Here is a 7,297-nt window from a genome sequence, read left to right on the forward strand (position 1 = left end):
CTTTTGAAATCTTAGGTTTAAAGAAATTCTAAATATCCATCTTGCCTCCTCAGGTGTAGTTTTGGATAGGCAAAGCATAGCATAGAAAGATAGATTCATTGTTTCTATAAAAGTGTCAGTAAAGCATCAAATCTGCTTTTTCTTGTTGACATAGTATGACATTTCAACACACAAAAAAATTGCTTGATTAAAAATCATGAAGACAACTTTCAGAGGTGCTGAAGCATCCCCATAAATGGACTAAAAGCTACTATGCTATCCATCCATCCATCTCTGAAAAACCACGTTTCTCACCCCGGTCACACTCGACAAAGTATTATTTATTGGCTTATTTGAAGTGGAGAAGTGACGCGTTCCAGTCAAGTCGAGACCTTAGCGACCGGTCGGCATCGCCTCTCATCTTCATCCCTCCCAGCTGTGTGACAAGCATCAGACGCAACCCGCCTCGCTCAATTCACGACTCCTCGGAAGAGTTCAGCTTGCTCATCTCCTCTCTCCTGTTTTCTGTCTGACAAACGCCTGGTTTGGAGATGCTGACATCACGAAGCAAATCATGCGCACTAAGCTATTAAATGCACACAGACTCTTATTTACCTTCTCGTGGTTTAATCAGCATGAAGGATCCTCCGGAGCCGCTCTTTCCACAGAGGAGATAACCTGCCTTCGGCAGTCCTAATCACAATGCGGTGACTACATCGGCGCAGGTATTATTGATAAATACTGCGGTATCACTATGTAACCTCTAGGGGGAACCGGTGAGGAAAACATCACATAGGGTATGAATTAATGCAGCATCCCTGAATGAACGGGCTCTTTAATCATGGCATCGGTCCAACCCCGTTGAATAAATTAAACTTAACAGCAGTCGAGGGGGAATCGAGCACGTACGCACAGTCGCTCGGAGGGCGTTTAGCGTTGTAAGGATGTCGTGAATGAGCAAAGTGTCTTCCTGTGGCTGCTGCGCCTTGAAAACTTGGCAAGGCTTCCGCTCTCAGGCAAGTCCTCGAGGTGATTAAATACGACGTAAAGCTACATTCACGGAAATAGAAACACATTTACGGTCAGAAAAACAATAATCCGCTTTTCTAATTACGTAAAGATGCCAGAAGATGGCAGTGAAGCAGGTTTTTACATTTGACGTGGCTGTGGCCTGAGTGCAAAAGGTGATCATGTCTTGGTTGGAGGAAGTTAAAATGGGGTTGTTAAGTCACTGAATGCCATTGACAGCAGTAGACGAGGTAAAAGTACCTCAATAAAGACTTGGCGTCCACGTATGCAGACATAACATTTTAGGTTATGTACTGTAACTATATTTTCTGTAGGTTTCAAAAGATATTAAGCGACCAGGACGCCACTGACAACAAATTTTCGACTGAATCACATGGCGCAGATGGATTTTGTCTGTGTTCCGATGCACCTGGAAGACATTTTGACCGGATGGACCTCTTGGTGCGGCAAGTCTGATGAGTCTTGATTTCCTCCAAAACTGTCATGAAAGTGTCGTGGAAGCACAACGTAATAGTTTCCCCTCACAGGCTCGCTCTCGGCCAAAAGATTGAACGGTGACGCCGAAAGCACACTTTAATCAGGAAGGCAACGATCAGGAGAACGGCGGCCTTTGTTGCCACGCCAGCTGTCAGTCACTGCAAAATTGTATACTCAGTTTGGGCGGCGGGGCAGGGACCGTCCAGCTGTATTTGCAAAACCGATAAGTCAGCTACGCACACAGCGATAAAACGCAAATTAAACGCATCAGCGGACAGGGTAAATATCGACGATTGGCTGATGCATGAGGGAGCAGAAATGGAGGAAACGAGTCATTTGTAGCTCAACTTTACTCCTCTTTGCCATCTAAACTATTTCAAAGTAATCATTCAAGCCAACTTTCGTGCATATCGTCACGTTACAGCTAATCCCCAAGTGTGACATCACTACAAAGAGCAGAGAAAAGACTAAAATGACACCGCCAAGATGTTCAGTCACCATTTTGTCATCTGCCAAGCCACTTTGTCACTTTAGCAGAAGTGCTGAGTCCAAAATGACATAATTGCATGCGGCTGCTAGATGTTTTTGGACGCGGAATGAGCATTGGATATACTCAGTGTCAATGTGTTCCGAGTGCGTCGGGCCAGAAAGAAGCAGAGACGCAGGATGCGGTGGTATGACAAAACAAAGCAGTTGAAATTTTATTCCCACTTGACTTTTTGTCCAGATTTTAGTCTCAATATTTTGCTAAACCAACATAATCTTCTGAATCGGTCATTATTTTGTCATGTTATTACCGTAATTTCTGGACTATAAGGCGTACCTGACTATATGCCGCCACCCACCAAATTTGACACATAAACAGCATTTGTTCATAGGTAAGCCGCTCTGGACAATAAGCCGCAGCTGTCCTCACTGTATTATGGGATATTTACACCAAAAGATATTAACCAGTAACGCTTTATTTGACTGCGTCATAAGATCAAATCAACCAACATGAAGCTTTGAACTCATTGCTTCAAGAAGCTTCTTTAGGCCATCACTGCTCCCTCTGCCACCACCTGCTGTCAACAGTGTTGTTGTCCAACATGCCTCCTAGCATGCATTGCAGCGCTCCAGGTGTAAATAACAATCAAAATTCATGTTATTATTATATGTTATTATTATTTCTTCAGTTACTGTTCCAGTTGTTTAATGAATTGGTATTTGGTAACGCTTTATTTGACAGTGGCGCCATAAAACTGTCATAAGACCATCATAATAATGACATGACACTCCCATGCTTATGACAGATGTTATTTTGTGTCATCCGGCAAAGTATCTCACTTTTGAATAGATGTAAAAGATCCAAGCTGAAGACAAATGGAGTGTTGGTGACAAAATTTTCAGGATTACAGTTAATGACATTCATTCATTCATTCATCAATGCCCATGATAGTGTCATAATCATGTCATAATTATGACGGTCTTATGGCAGATTTACGATGCTGCTGTCAAATAAAGTGTTACCTATTAACCCAAATAAATCAATAAATAAGCCACACTGGACTGTAAGCCGCAGGATTTAAAATGAGGGAAAAAAGTAGAGGCTTATAGTCCGAAAATTACGGTAAATAAAAACTGAGAATAAATGACATTAAGTATCGTTACTTGCTGTTATAGTGCATTTTTGTTAGAGGTGCACGATAATTATCGGTCCGATACTAGGAATTATGACGTCATCCCAATAAATCCGATAACATAATATATTATCGGCCCTATTAATAATATTTTTGGCACGGTGTCGGATTGGGATTTGTGCGTTTGTTTCCACTCCTGTTTTTCCAGTATGCAAAGTCTTTGTTTTGTTCATTATAATAATGTTCATGTCATCATGAAAATTCTGGTTCAATCAAAGGCAAATTTAAACTGAATCAACCACTAGTATTTTTGACCTACAGGTGTTCAAAAACTCAGGTGAACATACATTGAAAAATTATATATATATTATCGGTTATCGTATCGGTATCGGCTGTGAGGATCAGGAAGTTATCGATATCGGTATCGGTTTCAAAAAATGGATATCGTGCACCCCTAATTTTTGTACAGTATTTCTATGATTGTGGTGGCGTTAAAAGGTCAATTCGATTGAGTGATGGCAAGTTGATGATCCGAAATGGCAGTAAAACTAAGGGTAGATGTTAATGTATTTGGTACATGATCCCCAATCTTATGAGGTTGACAAACACAATTGTAGACTGGCTCCGTTTGGATCCAAATTCCGACTTTAAATAGGGCAAGCATGAGGGCTAATCATCTAGGCAAGGAAACAACAACCGGTATCTTACGGATTAAGTTACGCTGCGGAAAAGTGTAGAAAGTAGTCCAAGTTTTTGTATTTGAAGGCTGTACAGTATATATGTTAATAGAAAGCAGACGTAAAATTATGAGGTTAGTCTTTAGGGAGCTTCCTATGATGATGGATGGCGGTTATTTCATGGCGCCGCTTTGGTCACGAGGCCAAAAGTTGTTTGCTGGCGGGATTAAATATCAATCAGCAAGTGATGGTAATGTAAAGTTCAGAAATGATGGCGCGCAGTTAATGGATTTTGATTGGTTATTTTTTCTTTTCTGTATTCTTATGACGCCAGCATTTGAATTTTGAAAAGAAAAAGAAAGGCGACACAGCGGGTGTCTGGTTAACTCTGGTTACGATGCATAATTTGACCTGAAAGTTTCTGAGGTGAGAATTTATTCGTGAATTATTTTATTCACAAAAGTATCGCATTTAGAGGGCGTCATAGCGTCTCGTTTCACTGGAATGCCTCCTAAAGGTCCCGAGGCTTCGTCTATTCTCAGCTGTCTCGCGACTCTTTGTAATCACTCCCTCAAACGCCCCTCCTTTCACCAACAAAAACACAAATAAATCAGGCGGCTACCGTGTCATTAGCACCCCGTAGCGGCAAGAAAACTCCAGCTGAAATGCACTACCAAGTTCCAACAGATGTGGGTACACACTTGAAAGGTTATCATCCAAAACAACCACAGTGATGTGTCATGACATCGCGCCCAACAAATGCAAATCATGAGGATGTGATACGAGTGAGTCATGGCTGGGTTTGTCACGCTTATTCTCAACATTCAGTGGCTTGTTGGTGAGCAACATCAACATGACTCTGGATAGTTTAAACAGTGTTGATGCTGGACTAGTGAGGGAAAAAATACCGTGGTAATTGGTTATGTACTTAAAACAATTTTTAGTTCCTTAGCTACTGTTTTTTAAGAAGCATAACCTAACACAACACAACACAACACAAGCATAATAAGCATAGCATAACATAACATAACACAAGCATAATAAGCATAACATAACATAACATAAAATAACACAAGCATAATAAGCATAACATAAAATAACACAAGCATAATAATCATATCATAACATAACATAACATAACATAACAACACAACATAAAATAACCCAAGCATAATAAGCATAACATAAAATAACACAAGCATAATAAGTATAACATTACATAACATAACATAAAATAACATAACACAAGCATAATAAGCATAACATAACATAACATAACATAACACAAGCATAATAAGCATAGCATAACATAACATAAAATAACCCAAGCATAATAAGCATAACATAACACAAGCATAATAAGCATAACATAACATAACATAACATAAAATAACGCAAGCATAATAAATATAACACAACATAACATAACATAACATAACACAAGCATAATAAGCATAACATAACATAACATAACACAAGCATAATAAGCATAGCATAACATAACATAAAATAACACAAGCATAATAAGCATAACATAACATAACACAAAATAACACAAGCATAATAATCATAACATAATATAACATAACACAAAATAACCCAAGCATAACATAACACAAGCATAATAAGCATAACATAACATAACATAACATAACATAACACAAGCATAATAAATTTAACATAACACAACACAACACAACACAACATAACATAACATAACACAAGCATAACGTATAAATATAACTTAAAAAAAAAAACCCACAATATTATTCAAATTACAGCAGCCCTTTTTCAGTGTACTATGCAGAAACACCAGCAGGGGGCTCTACTGCACCGATCCTGCTTTGGAATCAGCTGTCATTCACTTTGACTTGAAATCAGGGAGAATATTTTACAGTGGTTCATTCAAGGACCATTGAACTGCCTATTAAATCATATAGATTGGATTCTTGTGTGAGTCTGAGCCATATTTCTTCAGCCGTTATCATGTCACTTAAAAAAAAAAAAAAAAAAAATCATTTCTGCCATTGATGGTGATCATTCGGTGCAGCCCCACCCAGTCAAAACAGAGAGAACCATAGGCGGAGTTTTACTTTTGGGGCAGGGGGGGCACAACATGTTGATGACCCCAAAATTCAACGTCAGCAATAAAATTCACTTACAAGAATATTTATAATAATAAGATGACCATTAGTGTTTTATGTTTCCCATCATTCTTGAGGGGAATTCTAAATCAGGGTGCTTAGGCAATACTTTTCGCCAAGATCGTCAACCATTGAATATGGTACGCCCGCCTGTGTCGTGCCAATGTACAGTGCTCTCCATAATTATTGGCACCCCTGGTTAAGATGTGTTTTTTTTTAGCTTCTAATATATTTTTTAAATTCAAATAATATGGGACCTTAATGGAAAAAAAGAGAAAAACCCAACCTTCAATACAAGTGCATTCATTCAGTAAGGAAAAAATCCCACATAAAGAAAAAAAATATTTGACATCAAATAATGTGTGTCACAATTATTTGCACCCCTGGTGTTAATACTTTGTACAACCACCTTTTGCCAACAAAACAAGGTCTGGGGACTGAGAAGGTCATGGGAGGAGCTTGATTTTGTGTCTGGTGAACCATTTCTGTGTAGATTTGGCCATATGTTTAGGGTCATTGTCTTGCTGAAAGACCCGGTGACGACCCATCTTCAGCTTTCGGGCAGAGGGCAACAGATTTTGATTTCAAATGTCCTGGTATTTCAAAGCATTCATGATGCCATGCACCCTAACAAGGTTCCCGGGGTCTTTGGAAGCGAAACAGCCCCACAGCATCACTGACCCACCCCCATACTTCACAGTGGGTATGAGGTGCTTTTCAGCATGCGCATCTTTCATGGCACGCCAGACCCACTTAGAGTGTTTGTTGCCAAAAAGTTCAATCTTGATCTCATCTGACCAAAGCACACGGTCCCAGTTGAAGCCTGCCCCCCCTTAAAATCCGCTTATGGAGAAAACGTCTATTGCCTTCAAAGAAAAAATGCACTGATCACGCCTCATAGTTCACACTGATTCCATTACCAGCTTTGCCTCGTAGTCCTTTCCAACCATTAATTCATTAGACTAGAAGTGTGTATGTTGCTGAGTGTGAGCAAATCGGGGGGAAATTGGGGTCGTGACCCACCGAGGCGAGAGGACTAATAGTGCTGTCGTCCAATCTGAGAGCGTCAGCAGACCTTTTCGTGATCTGCGGCACTTCCTGAGCAGATTTGTTGCCGGTTTGATTAATATGATGACGAATAACACACGTTGAAAAACAATAGCTGCCATTTAGGACCACCCAAACACAAGATGCCCCAGACTTCACTTCCAGTAAGAGCCCACGTTATGCAACCCTTAATGGCTGCCAGCAACAGGTTCAATAACACTGCAGTCCTAGCCAGCCTTGAAATTTACTGTAAAGGTCTCCGTGCGAACATCTGACTCGCCGCTGAGTCACGTGTGACTACTGCTGAGTCATCGAGAGTCCAGGG

The 7,297-nt window shown here is 40.0% G+C and overlaps 1 protein-coding gene across 15 annotated transcripts in view; it reads right to left on the reverse strand.

Annotated features, from left to right (window-relative positions):
- nav3 (neuron navigator 3) overlaps positions 1 to 7,297 on the reverse strand; it is a 241,299-nt gene that overhangs the window by 153,589 nt on the left and 80,413 nt on the right. The gene's annotated exons all lie outside the window — the stretch shown is intronic.

Source organism: Corythoichthys intestinalis, chromosome 13, assembly GCF_030265065.1.
Source record: "Corythoichthys intestinalis isolate RoL2023-P3 chromosome 13, ASM3026506v1, whole genome shotgun sequence".
NCBI lineage: Eukaryota > Metazoa > Chordata > Actinopteri > Syngnathiformes > Syngnathidae > Corythoichthys > Corythoichthys intestinalis.